The 20,336-nt window shown below is 44.5% G+C and overlaps 1 protein-coding gene across 3 annotated transcripts in view; it reads right to left on the minus strand.

Moving 5' to 3' along the window:
- The window catches only part of PDE4C (phosphodiesterase 4C), a 969,601-nt gene that overhangs the window by 444,243 nt on the left and 505,022 nt on the right, over positions 1-20,336 (minus strand). Inside the window, exon 1 of one of the 3 annotated variants that reach the window (XM_029614337.1) lies at positions 544-623. The exons of the other annotated variants lie outside the window; for them this stretch is intronic. The gene's annotated coding sequence lies outside the window, so the exon portion shown is untranslated. Of the gene's footprint in view, positions 1-543; positions 624-20,336 lie in introns of those variants that run through there. 3 annotated transcript variants of the gene reach the window in all.

Here is a 20,336-nt window from a genome sequence, read left to right on the forward strand (position 1 = left end):
AGTTTAGAGAAAGTCTTGTTGTCTGGAGGTGCTGGCACAGTGGGTGCTCCCAGGGGACAGCCTTTCCACCCTCTGGATCCCTTGGGGAGAAGGAAAAGGGACTTTCCCCCCCCTTGGTTCCTCCCAGCTGCACTCCACAAAATCACAGAGCACAAGTCACTTCCACAAGAAAGGAGAGAACTTTCCTCCAACCCATCCTTTCTGGTTTTTACTTCCTAGCCTTCATGCAAATTCTTCTGTTCCATTTTGTTAGCTCTGTCACAAGGCACAAAGCACTCTCTGTGCGCCCCTGCTTGTCTGGTAGCAAACAACTGCAAGGGATTTTTTTTTTTAAATGACGGAGTGCCCCCCCCCCCCCCCCCCTCTGCTGATAAAAGTCAAAGTAAGATCACTGGTCTAAACCTTGAAACCTCCACCCCACAATGGGAAAACACACCCCTGCATTTAATCAGATCATGAGTGCCTTGTGCCCGGAACAGACTCCCTGAGTTAGTGTGTTATGCTCCCTCCCTGGCCACATTCAAATCCAGTGCAGAAACTCACCTTTTTTGAGGCTGCCTTTAAATCCTAGCCACTCCTCCACAATATTATAATGTCCCATTGATTCTTGATTGTCATGTATGTTTGTCAAGACTAGACTGTAAGTTCCATGAGCAGAGACTGTCTCGTATGTATCTGTACAGCGATGTGTATGTCTAGCAGCCCTTTATAAATGATAAATAGAAGTAATAGATGAGAAGAATCACTCTGGCAAGTCAAAAGAAAAAAAATGCAGGGGAAAAAAGCCTAAGATTTCCTAGTAAAATGTTTCTGAGAAATAAGAGCAAAAATGGACTCACAACTTTTTTTTTTTTTTTGACTAGCAAAAGGTTTGGAGAGGTCGTGATGGGAGCTCCTCCCCCACATGATCACCACCATCAATAGGAGCTAGTTAATTTAAAAAAAAAAGAGTTCTGCAAAAGAATCAAAACACTGAAAAATATGGGTTGAAGAACATGCTCCATCTCAAAATACAGTGCTGTTAAATTCTGTAATTCCAAGTTAAAAAACCTTCCTCAATCCGTTTGTTTTATATATGCATATACTGAGAATATACATGTTTCTTTTTTTCTGCAATGCAATGCATTCTGGCTTCCTCCAAAATTAGAACCAACTTTAAATGTCTTTTTTTTTCTTTCAAATGCTTTTATTTTAAGATGAGAAAAGTCATCAGCAAAGCTAGCAGGGGAAAAAAAATCCTTATAAAAAAGATATTTTTAAACTGCATGTAAACAAGTCAAAGTCAAATTGCCGCCACATTTGAAGGGCAGCTGCTGTGAGGTATGTTGGGCTCCAGCCACAAAGCGGAAAAATACGAGAGGCCTGGTGGTGATCCATTCCTAAAATAGGAAACGCCAGGGTGCCACAGATGAGCCGGCATCCATTCCCAGATGTCACAATGCAGCAGAGCAAAACGACAAAAAATGGGAAGAGGAGACTTTTTTTTCCCCTTCTAAACAGGAGGTTTCCTCTTCCTGCTTTAGCAGCGGTTATAAAATATTCGTGCCCTAGTGGGGTCAGGTGACAGGGTGGTGAAGCCCCTTCACCCCCCGCATTCCCCACTCTCTGTACAGGTTTTCAGTCTCAGGCGAAAGCCCAAGAAGGGACTGCCCTCAGCTCATGGCTCAAACTCTACAACTGGATATTAGCTTATGTCAAAGGGTTCTCCTCTGGTTCTCTGCAAGGGAGGCAGCTGGGGGAAGCGTGCAGACCAGCGGCAGCTACAGGACAGAAGGGGTGAACTTCCCGGGAACTGGACGTGCAGAGACGGGGGCTCACTGGCCATCTGATTTGTGAGCTTCTCCTTTCAAAGAGAGATTTCAGTTTAGGGTGGGGTCGGAAAAAAATCTGGCACATGTCCCATGTGAATTTCCATTGCGATCTCCAAGCAAAACAAACACAAAGCGAAATGGAGAGCAAAGGGGAGGGGGAGAAGGGTGTCAAAAGCGACATCTCTTAGTGCACAGATGCTATGAGTTCACAGACACATTTTCCTACTCGGTTTTAGAAATTGCCCGCCTTTAGGACCTCCCATCTCAAAGTGCACTCTTGCTGTTTTAAACTACTCGCATGGCCAGAGCACGTAATATTAAGTTGATGAGAAAAAGAACAAAAACCACAAATACTTAAAATTAGCAAAACCTAGGAGTGAAGAGGTTCAATTTCGGGACCCCCCCTGAAGTACGAAAGAGCAACTGAACATCTTCCGACTAATCATGCCAGCAGTGAAACGCACAGCCATCTTGAACATACTAATATTTGCAACGCAAATGATACGTAATGCGTAGTGACGCAGTGACATACTAATTTTTAGCGTAACATAACGTAACTCCATTTTGGAATAATACTTTGTATTGTATTAATACGAATGACAATGTAAAATGTCTAACACGTCAATTAAATGACGAAACAATAGTCTGATCTTAAGCTACACCTACTAGAGGACCACGCTAGCTAATGCTTGTTCAGCAATTTGTGAAATGTTTGTTCAGCAAAAACCAGAACGCATGTGTGAAAGATAAGAGTTGTAAAGTGCATAAAAGTTTGCTCCTAAGGGGGCGTGGCATGCAGTTGTACTGAGCCTTTGTCTTAGCTGCATCTTGCTGGCAATAAAAGTCTATCTTTACGGATCAGTTGTCTGGACCTCCTTACTGACTAAAAAGAGACGGTTACATTTGGCGAGCCTCAGCCAGGAGGTGCCGGGGACGCTATTTTAGCCCCCCAGTTGGTCCGGTAGTTTGGTGGCGGAGCGATCCCCCAGATGCACCTGGTGAGTGGCCACCGCTGAGTTCAGCGATCGGGTTTCTGAGGGGACCGTTCCACAGAAATTCTTCTGAGACCTCTGGGCTGGTGATCTGGAAAGAAGGCTTTCGTGACGATCGGAAGAATCCTGCAGGCGAGTATTATGGGAATGATGGAAAAAAAAAGAAGAATAGCTAAAAGAGTAGCAAATAACCGGTCCATCCGTGAGGGGACCGAGGGGGCTTTGATCACACCCCAAGCGGTGGTTTGGTAGGAATTGCATTCCGAAAACCACGCGCATAAAAAGAGGAAAAAGAAGTAACGCGTACGATAGTGGGAATAGGTTTCTTGTTGTGTGAAAGAGAGTGAATGGCCTCGCAGTTCTAGGCCGGGCTGACCGCGTCCTAGTCGAGGCGATTGTGCCCTTTTGTGTCTGACGGGTACGGACCCCTTACCTATCCGTCTTCCCTTCCCTCCTTTGTCTGTGAATTCTATCCTAATGGGAGGGGGCTATTCAACTCCACTAAAAGTTATGACAGAACACTATAGTGAAGTGTTCGATAAACGTAAATGTACTAAGCCCGGAATGGTTCAGCGATGCACCCATAGGTGGCCCGGTTTGTGTGTAAATTGGCCTCCGGAAGGAACTTTCAATTTCCAAACGGCCACAAGGGTCTTGAAAATAGTTGAGAAAGAAGAAAATCCGGGTTGCCCTGAGGATAAGCCATACATAACTGCTTGGATTGCAGTTATCGAGAATCCTCCGAAGTGGGCAAAGAAGTTAGTGGAGGGAGCCGCCCTCGTAATGGTGGCGCAAGTAAACAAAATGGGTGACCGGAAGTCCTCAAACCGGAAAAGAAAGGGAAGGGCGGCCATCTTAGGAATAAAGGACCATGCGTCATCTGCGGCGGCCATGTTTGTAGTGCAAGGGAACACACGGACTCAAGAAAAAAAAGTTAAACCCCTGCCGCCTGCAGTACTGCCTGACGCAGAAGATCTTCTGCCGCCACCCTATGCCCCTAGCTGCCCTCAATCGTATAATGCGCCACCAGATCCCCCAGCTCCCGCCGCTGCCCAAGTTGATCATGAAATAATGCCGATTCCCGAAGTACGGCTTGAAGCGGAAGCGGCGGCGGCAAAAGTTGAGGACGGCGGCGAGTCGTCCGTATCCGGCGGCACTCGCAGTAAAACCCAAGCCGCAAGTTTACAACTACCAATTAGAGAAACAACCACCGTAGTTCCCGTGGTCCCTACTGAAGAAAACGAGTATAATACTACGCAAACTATAAAGTTGTTTACTTACATACCTTTCACTTCCAGCGATCTTTTTAACTGGAAACAGCTCGGCCCCTCTTACGCTGATAATCCAGATCAGATGCTAGATTTTTTACGAGGAATTTTTGCAGCCCATAACCCCAACTGGGCTGACATTCGGCACCTCGCCTCCATCCTTTTTACCACCGAAGAACGCCGACAAATACAATTAAACATGGAAGAAGCAGCTCGGCTGGGAGCCGGGTCAGACGGTAATCCAGATGAAGTAGTGAGAGAGCATGCCCCTGTCGCCGATCCCAACTGGGATTTCCAGACGGCTGCAGGGCGAGCCAGCATTGCTGCATACCAAGTCGCCTTTCTCGGAGCTTTAAAGAAAGGAAAGCAGAAAGTCATGAATATGGGAAAGATCCGCGACGTGGTGCAAGGAAAAGACGAAACTCCTGGAATCTTTTTGGAGAGATTGATGGATGCATATCGGCAATACAGTCCGTTCGACCCAGAGGACCCCAAAAGTCAGTCCGTCATAGTAATGAGCTTTGTCGGACAATCCTGTCCCGATATCCGCCGGAAGCTACAGAAATCAGAAGGATTTGAGGGAATGACTATTAGCCACTTAAAAGCCATGGCTGACAGAGTTTATGTAAACCGAGAGCCGGACGGAGACAAGAAAGAAAAGAAAGAAAGTAGAAAGTTAAGAGAAAGTGTTAGTTTGTTAGCTGCAGCGCTGGAAGAAACGAATTTCGGAAACTCGGCTAGGCACTATCAGGGATATCCTGGGCCGAGAGGAAGGGGCAGGTCACCCTCGAGGGGACCGCCCAGAGGACGAGCTAGCAGAGGAGGATCGTTTAGGGGGGGAAGGGTGCCGTTGGGAGCCAATCAATGTGCATTCTGTAGACAAGAAGGACACTGGAAGTCTGAATGCCCAGAGTCCCTGCAAATGAAGCAGGAAGGATATACTCCGTCCAAACCAAAGGAAGCTGAATGGCAGATGACTGTCGGAGAAACCTCTAGCGAAGACAGCAGTGAAGCATGACTAGAGAAGGGAATTCTTCCATTCGATCCCTTAGTAGAAATTAAAGTAGGAACTGAGACATTTAAGGGATTGTTAGATACCGGGGCACAAAGATCAGTCATGACTACCGCTATTACCACACCCACTTCGAAAAACATTTCTATTGTAGGGGCCTCTGGAAAGCCACTTATCGCTCCCTTTCTTCAGAAACGACAAGTCCGGGTGGGAGGACAATTAGTATCTCATCAGTTTCTCTACGTCCCGGGATGCCCAGTTCCCCTCATAGGGAGAGACCTTCTTTGTAAGTTAAGAGCCAACTTACAATTCGAATCGACAGGAGAAATAAGAGCATCCTTCGCTGATAACCCAGTCTCTCTCATCTGTCCACTCCAAGAAGAATGGAGATTACATCTCCCCATAGTCAAACATACCACTACGCACCGATATGGAGAAAACACCGTCCTCAACGAAAAGCGCAGACAGCTAATGGACAGTATACCTAAAGTATGGGCTGAACAAAATCCAGGAGGAATAGCCATCAACGCTACCCCTATTTGGATCGAGATGAAACAGAATGCACAGGTGATAAATCAATCTCAATACCCCATTCCTTATATGGCCAGACAAGGAATTCAGATACACCTGCAAAGATTGTATGATTTGGGCATTCTCCGGCGAATCCGATCTGCTTGGAACACCCCTCTGTTGCCAGTAAAGAAGCCTGGATCAAATGACTATCGACCAGTACAAGACTTAAGAAAAGTGAATAGTCAAGTAGCAGATCTAGTAGCCCTCGTGCCAAATCCGTACTCAATCCTGGCTCAAGTCTCTCCTGCATCAAAGTGGTACAGTGTCATTGATCTCAAAGATGCCTTCTTCTCCGTCCCGGTGGCGGAGGAATGTCAAAAGATTTTTGCTTTCACATGGGAAAATGCAGATACTGGAGTAAAGCAGCAGTACACATGGACTAGGTTGCCTCAAGGGTATAGGCACTCACCTACGCTGTTCGGTGAGCAACTGGCAAACGATTTAAAGATGTATCAAGTAAAGTATGGGCCAGTCATACAATACGTGGATGACCTTCTGTTGTTTCGAGAGACGTACCTCGAATGTGCGGTATCCACTCTTCAGCTGCTAAAGACGTTGTACTCAAAAGGGTATCGTGCAAGTAAAAAGAAAGCGCAAATCTGTGAATTGGAAGTAGAGTATTTAGGCTTCCAAATACGTGGAGGAACCCGATGTCTGGGGATTTCTCGCACCAGTTCTATAAGAGATCAACCTGTACCCACTTGTAAGAAAGAGCTCCGGGCGTTCCTGGGAGCTGCAGGATACTGTAGGCTGTGGATTGCTAACTATGCAGTTATTGCTCAACCCCTGTACGACAAGCTGCGGGGTAAAGAGGCAGAATCTCAACCCTTCCAATGGGAAGGAAACGAACTGGCAAGCTTACGACAACTAAAAGAAGCCTTAATTGAACCACCTGCCTTGGGGTTGCCAGATGTGATGAAACCATTCCATCTATTCGTCGACGAGAAAAAAGGCATGGCCATAGGGGTATTGACTCAAACCTTAGGCTCATGGGAACGACCTGTTGCATATCTGTCAAAAGGAATGGACAATGTGTCAAAAGGATGGCCGGGATGCCTCCGAAGCATTGCTGCTGCATGTCTACTGATACCCGAAGCAGTTAAGCTAACATTTGGACAGATTTTACAAGTAACAACTCCTCATACTATCCAAGGACTGCTAGAGACCCATGGGCCAAAATGGATGACAAATTCACGTCTTGTAAAGTACCAAGCGTTATTATGTGAAACTCCAGAGATTCAAATACAGGACAGTAAAAACTTGAATCCTGCAACTCTACTCCCAACCCCCACTCCAGTTTCTCATGAATGTGGGGAAATTATGGCAACAGTACATTCCAGCCGACCCGACTTACGCGACCAACCCTGGCAAGGAGCATGGACTTTATTCACTGATGGAAGCAGCCAGGTTATAAATGGAGTCAGGGTCGCTGGGTATGCTGTAGTCTCCGAAGACGACATTGTTGAAGCTGAACCCCTGCCCCCAGGGACATCAGCGCAAAAAGCTGAACTAATTGCGCTCACAAGGGCTCTGCAGTTGGCAGAAGGAGAAACTGTAAATATTTATACTGATTCAAAATACGCTTTCCTTACAATCCAAGTGCATGGAGCTTTATACAAGGAACGAGGATTCCTAACTGCGGAAGGGAAACAAATAGCTAATGCATCGGAGATACATCAATTGCTAGACTCTGTATGGGCACCAAAGAAGGTAGCTGTCATGCATTGTAAAGCCCATACAGGGAGAACTGATCCCATCGCCAAAGGAAACCAATGGGCAGATAAGACTGCGAAAGAAGCAGCACGTGTGCAATCACCACATACATCAACTCCCACTTGCCCACTTCTACAGTTCACGAATGAAACCCCCATTTATTCAGCGGAAGAAAATGATTGGGCACAAACCGAACAATTTCATCAGCAGGATGGGTGGTGGATTGTACAAGAAGATAGGGTATGGATACCCGTCGCCCTGGCATGGACTGTTGTCAGGGAAGCCCATAATAAAACCCATCTCGGCCGAGATGCATTAGCAACACTGTTGGCAAAAACTTACTACATTAATAGACTCTTTCAACTAACTAAATATGCTGTTAATCAATGTGTTACCTGTGCAAGGAACAATCCCAGAAATGGACCTGGTCCAGCCCCTGGACATATATTGCGAGGAACAACTCCGTTTCAAGTTTGCCAAATCGACTTCACCCACATGACTGCTTCAAAAAGATACAAAGCAATGCTGGTAGCTGTCTGTACTTATACCGGATGGATCGAAGCCATACCCACTCGAACTGAGACTGCCAAGGAAGTAGTAACATTGCTTCTCCACAAAATTTTACCACGATACGGATTACCTCGACAGATAAATTCAGATAATGGACCAGCCTTCACCAGTGAAGTCACGCGACGTCTAAGTCAAATTCTGGGCATCCAATGGCACCTGCACTGCGCCTGGAGACCTCAAAGTAGTGGAGCAGTTGAACGAGCTAACAGGACACTAAAAAATCAGCTCGCTAAATTGTGTCAGGAAACAAAGACTAAATGGCCAGACATCCTGCCATTAGCTCTACTACACGTCCGATGTACCCCACGGAAGTCGGGGTTAACTCCGTATGAAATGATGTACGCAAGGCCTCCACCTCTTCCATCTTTTCCTGAATCGCTGCAAATACAAGGGGAAATGTCTCTCAGTAACCAACTCAAAGGACTATATAACACAGTTATTGCGATTCAAAAATACACCTGTGACACTGAACCATTGGTCCTGCTAAACCCGATTCATCCATACCAGATAGGAAATTCGGTGTGGATAAAAGACTGGGATGAGTCTGATTCCCTCCAGCCCCGATGGAAAGGGCCGTACACTGTATTGCTAACTACTCCAACAGCTGTCAAAGTTTTTGGATGTTCTTCATGGATTCATTGGACACGTCTCAAACCAGCTTCAGCCAACTGGCAGGTTTCCAGGATTGGAGACCACAAATTAAGATTCACCCGCGGCAGGCCCAGTGCTAGTCCTGAGTAAAAAAGTATCAGTAACTACAACTGAATATTAATGTGTCCATTTCTTTCCTTCCTTTCAGAATCCATTACTTATGAATGCAACCATCTACGTCATAAAGCAATGTCACAGATTACGACTTCCAAGATCTACGTTGCATCCATCTTCTGCATTCACTTAATATTCTTCTGTAACCCGACTACCTCTGTTTTCCTGTCCTTGAGCAAGAATTGCACTGAATGTATCAAGCTAATTCGTACTACCACTCAAACTGGATTTCAAGTTGTCTCAACAATCATCCACCAATCTCAACCACCAACTTCCTGTGCCACACTACCTGCTTGCGCCCTGAATACTACTCAAGGCTATCAGTCCTTCCATCGATGTTTAGAAACTGGCAAAGTCATATGTCATACCCCAACCACTCCTAAGTACTACAACATCACCCTCACTGTAGGTCTACCAAAGAGCTACACATCAAGTATTGTCCCAGAAGGAAAAGGCATCTTGTACTACATCAACTCCACTAAGGTTCTTATGGGAAGTGAAACGATTGTCACAATAACGTTCGATGCCTGCGAAGCCATTGATAAACACCCAAATGCACTTCACTGTGGGTCTCAAGCCTGGAGAAATTCCTATGTCTACAATCACAAATACCTCTGCCCATACAACCGGGTAGCTAATCCATCCAGATGGCTGCCATGCGGAGGGGACCTGACATTGTCAGGATGGGCTCTAGTTTGTGATTACACCGGTGGAGGTTACCATGGCTGCCACGGGATAGGACGATTAACTGCAGTAAATGGTAATACAGTATCGATACAATGGCCTCTAAGAAGCGAAGGAATCCCTTGGCAAGATACTTGGGGATTTGGTATCGACGGAACTGGAAAAGACCCCATGACCTACATTACCATCACTCAGCGAAAAGACAAACCTCGTCCAATTATTCACCAGACTACTGTGGTGGGTTATCAATCCTTCTTCGATGAAATATCTCATGCCACTGAGGGATTAAAGAAACATACAATTTCTCAACAAGTAAAAAACCTGTTTGTCAATTTGGCGGAAAACATAGCTCTCTCTCTCGAAGTCAAGAACTGTTTTGTATGTGGAGGAACAGATACAGGAGAGCAATGGCCATGGGAAGCCAAGGAAACCTTCCAATCCGATCTTAACACCTTGAATACCACTGTAACCTATAACCGTAAATCTCATCCATATGAGTGGGCACTACAGACTGATGTTATTGGCAGACTATGTATCTCTCGACAACATTCACGCATCTATACCGTGCCTGTTGGAAATTCTCCATGCACAGGAGTTCTTACTGCCAACCTTACCACCCAGACATGGTGGCAGACTGAAAATTCTACCATGCCAACTCCCATCTGGACTGACTCGACTTTGAACAAGACATGGACAGCTGCAGGTGTTGCTACTACCGTTTTCAATGCTCCAGATGGTTATTATTATGTATGTGGACGAAGAGCTTATGAACAGTTACCAACAAACTGGTATGGAACTTGCTTCTTGGCTACAATTCGGCCAAGCTTCTTCCTACTTCCCATTACTGCTGGAGAAACCTTAGGAGTTCCAGTATACAGTCCCATGAGACCCAACAAACGTCGCAGCACTCCTAAAGTATCCATAGGAGATTGGAAAGATCAAGAGTGGCCTCCTGAACGAATTGTACAATACTATGGTCCGGCCACCTGGGCTGAGGATGGTTCTTATGGATATAGAACACCTATCTATATGCTCAATCGAATTATAAGACTCCAAGCAGTACTGGAACTCCTGACAAATGATTCTGCCTTGGCTCTCAACATCTTAGCCAAGCAAAACACTAAAATTCTAACAGCTGTCTACCAAAACCGATTGGCTTTAGACTACCTCCTAGCCCAGGAAGGTGGTGTATGTGGCAAATTTAATCTTTCTAACTGTTGTTTACAGGTAGATGACAAGAGTAAAATCATTGAGGAGATCACTGATCGAATGATTCGCCTGGCCCATGTACCAGTGCAGACGTGGACTGGAATCCTTGACTGGACAGGGTCTTTGCCCAACTGGCTCACTTCCATTCCTGGCCTTAAAGAACTCCTCTTTCCTCTGATACTTCTTGTTTTTACATGCATTCTGTTTCCTATTTGTCTCCCTCTTATTTTTAGGCATCTCCGATCCATGATTGAACATATTGCTGATCGGCGAGCAGCTGCTCACGTCATGATGATTAATAAGTATGTGTCTGTCTCCACATTTCCTTCATCTGATTCTTCTGACTACGACACTACCAATGATTCAGATACTGATTCTGATAAAGAGTACTTAACTACTAACTTATAAGTCTGAAAAACTCTAACCACTAAGCATTGCCATAATGGAGCCAACGTGTTGTTGGGGTAAGTCGGGCTACAAAGGGGGGTGACACCAATATGGTCCACCCGTCTCAAACCCGTGAAGAAACCAACGACCTAACAACATATTAGGGCTCACATTCAATGTCACTGGTATTAACTCTCATTGTCGTTTCAGTTCCTCTTCAGATATAAAGTGATACTTCTGCCTTCTCTTCAAAGTTGAAGTATCAAAGGGGGGAATGAAGAGGTTCAATTTCGGGACCCCCCCTGAAGTACGAAAGAGCAACTGAACATCTTCCGACTAATCATGCCAGCAGTGAAACGCACAGCCATCTTGAACATACTAATATTTGCAACGCAAATGATACGTAATGCGTAGTGACGCAGTGACATACTAATTTTTAGCGTAACATAACGTAACTCCATTTTGGAATAATACTTTGTATTGTATTAATACGAATGACAATGTAAAATGTCTAACACGTCAATTAAATGACGAAACAATAGTCTGATCTTAAGCTACACCTACTAGAGGACCACGCTAGCTAATGCTTGTTCAGCAATTTGTGAAATGTTTGTTCAGCAAAAACCAGAACGCATGTGTGAAAGATAAGAGTTGTAAAGTGCATAAAAGTTTGCTCCTAAGGGGGCGTGGCATGCAGTTGTACTGAGCCTTTGTCTTAGCTGCATCTTGCTGGCAATAAAAGTCTATCTTTACGGATCAGTTGTCTGGACCTCCTTACTGACTAAAAAGAGACGGTTACAGGAGCAAAGCCAGCGGGGATGCAAGACCCAGCTGACTAAACTGTGCCCAGGGAACCGCGGAGAGGAGCAGAGGTCCAGCCGCAAGAAGCCGAGCTGCTCTGGTTCGCTGAAGTTTTAAAAGCGGCCCCAGATGACAGTCCTGCGGCACCCTTTTAGCCCTGGCAATAAAAACCTGTGGCTTATGACAGTCTTGTGCTTCCAGTCAGAGGACATGCATCCTCCCCAGCACACTCACACACATTATCCAACACTGTTGCTCCGTACATCGGAAGAAGGGGCCACGTGGTTGTAAACTCAAGGAAGAATCTCTCTGCTTCAATAAAAGATGTCTCAGTCTGAAGAATCCAGCTTTCTCCAGGGCTGATAAGACTACTGGAACTTTGTTTTATTTACTGCACACTCTTCTCATCCCCACCCCTCGCAGCATATACACCACCCTCCCCCCGTTACAGTATATACACAACCATATCACACGTATACACGCATATAATGATACAGACATGTGCACTACGTAATGTACACACGGGCGGTAACTATTAAACAGCCGTGTGGGCGCACAAGTATGCGTGTATGCCTGTTTGCGCCAAAGGAGGTGGCCATTTTATAACATACTTACGCATCTGCGCGCATGGCATAAAATAGGCTGAACGCGTGTACATGTGCACATAATTTTATATGGACGTGCACGTGTGTGCAAATGCTGCCTCTATCGCTTAAGTGGGGGGAATTTTATTACATACACGCGCTGATGCAATTACCAGTTTTCCCAGTTCGTTCCCAGTTCGCCCAGGTAAGGGATAGAACTTCCCAACTCCCCTAGTTAAATAGCCTCTCTTTTACCCTGTTAGCACCAACCCTTAAAACCCGCCGACCAGCCTATTTTTTTTTTAATTTTATTACTTACACGCCATCCATAGCAGTAGTAAAGGTACGCGGCAGGGGAACCCAGTGCGCACGCTTGTGCGCGTAAATCCGCGCACACTTCATGTTAAAGTCCCGGAACGCCCATGCCCCGCCCCTTTTTTAAACTTATCTGTGCGCATACCAGGAGATACGCTTGTACGCGAGCGCCTTTTAAAAGTCCGTGTGGCATGCGCTGGCCCGACTTCTGCGCGTATCTCCTGGCTTTGGCGCACACCAGGCTTTAAAAATGCACCCCACATTGCATATTATCACCAGAGAATTAAGTGACTCTCAAGTATGTGCTCTCCCACTAATAACCTCTAGAAACTGCACTCCCACCCTCATTAGGTGCTTCCCTGGGCTGCACAGATAGCCCTTACCTCCCACCCCGCACCTCACCCACAGCATTGAAACAATCAGATCCTGGTATATGAGTGGAAGAAACAGTATTACGATGAATATATTGTTCCACTAGAGGGCAGTCTCTCAGAAGGCCACTTGCACACTGCAGCATTGTGCTGTGCCTCAGCCAGAAATGAAACAGCAAGACATTTACTCAGGAATTAAATACAGTTTCTCTCAATAATGAACGAGTCTTGTTGGTTTTATCCAAATAGCGGTATATAAAAGCTTTTTAAATAAAATAAACTAAAAAAAGACCTCTGAACTCACTGAAACCACTTATGATACAAGCTAAAGGTGAGGTGCAGAGATTGAGAGGGGCCAGTTGAGGTCCTGGAGGTGAAGGATGTCTTTTTCGGAGCTCAGCTGCATCCTAACTAGGCTTCACCATACGAGCAGAGTACATGCTGAAAATTAAACAAGCTGAATAAATTTCTCTCCATGTCCTGCCCCTCACCTGCCAAACCCAGGATTTCTCGCCATTCACAGGAGAAGCAGTTGGACTTTTATTTACTTTAAATAAACGCCACTGCGCCCGAGTGATTTCCTGTTTTAGCTTACAAACGGACAAAAACTGCGATGGTTCCCCCACAATCTTGGCCCCTTAGGATGGACTTAAGTGCAGATAAGATAAAGTTTCCATTGCTTCCCTTTGGAATGGTACAGGGTGTGTGATGGTTGAGGATGTTAGATGGATGTGGAATTCGTGAGAATTCTAGTCATCCATATTTAGGAATCACCGAGGTAGCAACTATTACAGAACATGTGGCCTGAGTTATCTTTGGTGCTTCTAAATTCGAACACATTTCACCATTATTATTAAAAAAAAAAAATCTTCACTGGCTCCCTATAAGAGTAAGAATTAAAAAATAAAATCCTTTGTGTGTTGCATATGGCACTTAATAGAGGGACCCCTGACTACCTCAACAATCTTTTTGTTCCTTATACTCCTAGTAGAAGAACTTTGAGATCTTCACAACTAGAGAGGCAACCACTCCACTGGAACTCCTTGCTATTGGAGCTCCATATGGAGAAAAATAATTTTAAATTCAGACAGTTAATGACAGCCTGGCTATTTTTTAAGGTTTTTGCTGATTGATTCTTATTTTCAGTCAATTAGGTGATTATAATGCTCTGTTGATGGATCTTAGGTTTCTAAATTGTTTTTATCTATTTTTATTCCTCAGCTATGTCTTATTTGCTACGTTTAATGTTTTGATTATGTATTTTTATTGATGCTGTTTATATATGTGTGGTAATCAAACAATGATGAAGCAACTACCTCTCCTGAATTAATCACAAAACAAAGGAGAGAGGAGACACAACTCACTCAGTAAATCTAACGAACAATTTATCAAAAACTTTTTATACAGCAATAAATTACCCAACAAATGACAATATCATCAAGATTGTTGCTCTAATAGTATAATCTGCAGCCTCTCGCCACGCAATGGGCCGCAGACTGTTGTCAGCTTACAGAGCTTCCTTTTTATAATCATTTATTGTCATTTGTCCACCCACCAAATACCTTTATTCAAACCAATTTTATAACCATATAAATTTTTAAATTTTTAAATATTCAACCTTGCTTAGAACTAAACGTTCTTTAGATGTCAAGTTCAAAAAATAGAATACTTAGCCGTAAATATTTCCAATCAAGCAGCTATAGTGCATTGCTGTTCAATTTAACCATCCCAACATGAATCATGTTTCAACTGAAGTCTCAGTCTTCTTCAGGGGAATTGTAATGTCTCAATTCAGGCCAATATATTCCGTGTACCCCGGACCAAACTTAAAGGTCTCTCTGGGGATTCAAAAATGGCGCATCTGAGACGCTGAAGCGCCATTTTTGAATCCCCAGAGAGACCTTTAAGTTTGGTCCGGGGTACACGGAATATATTGGCCTGAATTGAGACATTACAATTCCCCTGAAGAAGACTGAGACTTCAGTTGAAACATGATTCATGTTGGGATGGTTAAATTGAACAGCAATGCACTGTAGCTGCTTGATTGGAAATATTTACGGCTAAGTATTCTATTTTTTGAACTTGACATCTAAAGAACGTTTAGTTCTAAGCAAGGTTGAATATTTAAAAATTTAAAAATTTATATGGTTATAAAATTGGTTTGAATAAAGGTATTTGGTGGGTGGACAAATGACAATAAATGATTATAAAAAGGAAGCTCTGTAAGCTGACAACAGTCTGCGGCCCATTGTGTGGCGAGAGGCTGTAGATTATACTATTAGAGCAACAATCTTGATGATATTGTCATTTGTTGGGTAATTTATTGCTGTATAAAAAGTTTTTGATAAATTGTTCGTTAGATTTACTGAGTGAGTTGAGTCTCCTCTCTCCTTTGTTTTGTGTTTATATATGTGTGCAATCGAAGATATTTTATTGTGCACAGGATTTGATATTCTTGAAAACTGATTTATTTAATAAAAATTGCCATTGCCATATGCCAGTGGGGCTGAGCTGGAGATGAAAAATTGTTCAGTTTTCTTGTCAGGCCCTGAACCTTTGCCTAGAAAAGAGTACAGCCATGATTTGAAACTGGAACTATGATTTGAAAAATGACACTACAGACTCAGAGTGCTCTGGGTCTGTACACAGCAGACTGCCTGGAAAGCACCATGTAACTTGGTATTTATTTTCATATATTTTTGCAATGCCTTCTAGTCAAAAAAAGATTGATCAAGGCAGTAAACAATATACCAAATACAAAAATCTAAGCAATAAGATTAACAAGTTAGAAATAAAAATAAAACATAAAATCATTTGGAGAAGACAAGCAAAAGGCACACAAATTGGTCACAAATGTAAGTTAAAGGACTTGAGACTTACCAAAATCCTAACCGTTTATGTAAGCGCACTGTACTTACCTAAGAGAGAACACAGAAACAATATTAAAAACAGTCAGGTAGTGGACATGCAAATGAATCTTATCCTAACTACAGCAGCCACATACAGATCAAACCCACACCAGTGCTCGACTAATCCGTGTGCACACACAGGCCTGATCACTTTAAGAGAACACCGCATGCCCTCAGCTGCATTTTCACATTGTAACAGGCACATACCTTAAGGACTGGATGGGCTCAGGGCCTAGTGCATGGATACAGAACCTTTCACCTCCAGGTTGCTGGTTCCAATCCCAGCCCAAGCCATCCACAATGGAAAACAATCTGTCTTTTGGTGACTTAACATCAGCAAGCCAGTGGTCTTGACCCAGTTCCCAACCTTTCAAAAGGTATTTGGGAGGGACAGACACCATGATGACCTTGCTGTCTTATCGCAAAGGTTCTTAATTATTTTTCATGGTGTGTCCTGTCTGTCCATCTTGATTGTAAGCTCCAAGGAGTAGGAACTGTCCATTTTGTATCTCTGTGCAGCGCTTTGTAAGTGGTATGTGCTATCCAAACCAAGATAATAATAATAAAGCAGAGTTCCTTTTGTGGCACCCCTACGGGTTGGCCACTAGAGGTCCCTAGGTCCTTATACATTTTAACCAGCTAGAGGGAACACCACATTTCAGCTCCTTTAGAGGCAGCATGAGTGGGTGGACCCTGCTTATAACTATGGAATGAGAGAAGAGTAGGTGTGGTCTTTTGTTTTAGCTCTTGAAGAGGAAAGAGCTCCTTTTCATTTTGTTGCCTATGTGAGGCCTGGTTAAGGGAAATCCCTGCCAGGCCTATCCTGCTGGTGAGGGGCTACCCTGTGAGCAGGGCCGGTGCAAGGGGATTTGGCGCCCTAGGCGAGCCTTCTTCCTTGCGCCCCCCCCCCCGGTCTCGGCCCCGACTCCTACCTCATTCTCAATCACGCCCGCTGACTGGGGTTTTCTGGGTCGCGAGCAGATTGGGCACTGCTTGCGGCCCGCCAAATCTCCACTCCTCTTTGCCACCACTTGCGGCCCCATATGGCTCGCACCCAGTGGCGCACCAAGGGTCTCCAGCGCCCAGGGGCCAATGCATTTGTGTGCCACAGAAAATCAGTGGCATCTCTAGACAGAAGAATTTGTTTTGGGTGGGGGGGGGAGCCAAAATGACATTTCTTCATCACACCCACCTCTATAGCATGGATCCTGCTTTAAAATTGGTTATAAAAAAAAGTGTTGTTAAAAAAAGTCCAAAGGGTCCTCTGCATTATTTTAAAAAGCTGGCCAGTTTCACACTTCTAGTAAAACTACTATAAAATTATTTGATAGCCTCATTCAACTAATTCTATATGATTATGAGAATGAAGTCTGGAATATATAGGAAGGGACAGAATGTCAATACAAATCCTGCACCTCCAGTTCTGTATCTCTGTGCATCCACTGAAATTCCCCCAAACAATGGAGCTTGGATGTTTCCCTTACAGCTCATCATACTAAAAGATATTTTCAAATTCTGGTGTCACCTCACAGTAACAGCAGCACAAACACCTTCCACTGCCAGACACATTGTGAACTAACAAAGCACCGCAAAAGAGACACCCAAAATCTATACTGCAATCCCATCATAACATAACAGTAATAACACCAAGGATTCAAACAATAATAACCCTACCTGTGAAAAAGCAAGGGTAAATATTACACTGGGTCCTGGGATAACAATACACCACCTACTGAGGAAACAAAACAAACCCGATTGCTATAGATCCCTATACAGACACTACATGCTAGCAGAATCTCTCATCGTGGTCACACACACAGAGCAGAGACAGACCCTCACCAAATACAGAATACAAAATAAAGGAGCACAAATTAGACAAAAACTGGAATGGAAACCCCAAGAAGCCAGACTCTGTGTATTAATAATGGAAAAACAGAACCACCATTCCTCATAAAACAAATAAAATCAAGAAACAAAGCATCAGTTATAATAGTAAAACCATACTAATAAAATATTTTAAAACTACTGATAAATAGAATTTCTATTAATTAAAATCATATACATTTTTTACAATTTCCCAAACACCAATAAAATATTTCAAAACAGTACATATATCAAATAACATACAATAATTAAAATTAATAAGGATTTTAAAAAGCCCCTGATGTCCATACATGGGAGCTCTTGATTTCCAGTCACCCTGATATTGTCGAGGATTAGGAGGTTATCCTCTCTCTCTCACACATACTCACATGTCCATTCTCTCTCACACATACACTGTCACATACATACACATTCATGCTCTTATACCCAACCATAACCTCTCGCTCTCACAGACACTGACACACTCAGGCTCTAAGGCACTCTCTCCCCCTCCACACACACCCCCACACAAACTCTTACTCCCCTGGATTTTCTCATACACACTCATGCTCTCACTCTCACTGGCTCCCTCACATACACACAAACACACACTCCCAGGCAAGCTCCCACTGTTCTCACACACACACACACACACAGGCAAGCTCCTAGTCATTCTCACACTGAACCCCAGGCAGGCTCCCATTCATTTTCACACCACTCCCTCCCCATCCCCCAGGCATGCACACATTCATTCTCACACACACAGACCCCCAGGCAGGCACCAATTTATTCTCACACACACCCATACACCACAAACAGGCAGGCACCTATTCTCACACATACAAACCCCAGGAAGACACCCATACATTCTCATTCACAGACACACCCTCAGGCAGGCACCCATGCATTCACACACATACACCCCCAGGCAGACTCCCATTCATACACATGCACACACTAAAGGCAGAGACCCCCTCTCTTTCTTTTGCCAGCAACCTCAGAGCCTCTCTCATTCTTCTGCTGCCACTGTCACTGCCGCTGTATGGCTATTGCGGAGGTGCTGATTGCTGCTATTGGCACTGAAGCCCATTCTGCTGCCTCCTCTGTGCAGGCCCCATGGGCTTCCAGTTCCTCTATGCTGATCTCGTACATTGTGAGATCCGCATAGAGAAAGTGCTACTCTTGCACATTCCCAAAGATTACATGTTCCAATCAGTAAAAAGTAATTTATTTCTTTTTACATTTGCTGTCTGATCTTAGTTTTCTAATCGGTTGGTCACAGGCTTTTTTTTTTCCACCTTCCCTTTCTTATTTTTTTGCCAATTCCTTTTATAACATATTTATTTTCTCTCCATCTGTCTGCTTCCCTCAAACACACGGTCAGGTTCTCATTCTCACATGCTTTCTCTCTCTCACATACACAGGCACTCATTCTCACATGCTGTCCCTCATACAATCATTTAGCAAATGTTGCTTACCTGATGTAACAGGTGTTCTCACAGGACAGCAGGATGTTAGTCCTCACAAATGGGTGACATCGAGGATGGAGCCCACCACGGAAAACTTCTGTCAAAGTTTAAACAGAACTTTGACTGGCCCCTACTGGGCATGCCCAGCAAGGCACTGACCCTGCAGCCAGCAGGGGTCTCCCTTCAGTCTGATTTTCAAAGCTACAGGCAGTGCCTAGAAAGTAAAAACAAAACAAACCCAACACCGCGGGGTGGCGGGCGGGTTTCGTGAGGACTAACATCCTGCTGTCCTGTGAGAACACCTGTTACATCAGGTAAGCAACATTTGCTTTCTCACAGGACAAGCAGGATGGTTGTCCTCACAAATGGGTGAGTACCGAGCTGAGGATGTCCTGACTTGCACCAAATGCACCCAATGACGTGCAACAGGCACTACAACTGGGGTGGAATTTGGTAAAGGGCATCCGCACCCTACTGGGAAGGTGGAAGGGTGTTGGTACGTCACGTTGGAAAAAGGTTACGCAAGACAGATTGGCCGAAGATGGAGTCCTGTCTTCCAGCTTTGTCCAAACAATAGTGGGCTGCAAAGGTATGGAGAGAACTCCAGGTTGCAGCCCTGCAGATGTCAGGAAGCGGCACCGATCGAAGGTGTGCCACTGACGTCGCCATGGCCCTCACAGAGTGTGCTTTTACACGGTCTTGAAAGGGAATGCCAGCTTGCTGATAGCAAAAAGAAATGCAGTCCGCCAACCAGGAGGAAAGAGCCTGCTTACCCACAGGATGTCCTAACTTGTTAGGATGAAAAGAGACAAATAATTGAGTGCTCTTCCTGTGAGCAACTGTACGGTCTAGATAAAAAGCTAGAGCTCGTTTGCAGTCTAGGGTATGCAGAGTCTGTTCCCCGGAGTTGGAGTGGGGCCTGGGAAAAAAGATAGGTAGTATGATGGATTGATTAATATGAAACTCAGAAACTACCTTAGGTAAAAATTTAGGGTGAGTGCGGAGTACCGCCCGGTCCTGCAGGAGCTTAGTGTAAGGCG

This window comes from Rhinatrema bivittatum, chromosome 8 (assembly GCF_901001135.1).
Source record: "Rhinatrema bivittatum chromosome 8, aRhiBiv1.1, whole genome shotgun sequence".
Lineage (NCBI taxonomy): Eukaryota > Metazoa > Chordata > Amphibia > Gymnophiona > Rhinatrematidae > Rhinatrema > Rhinatrema bivittatum.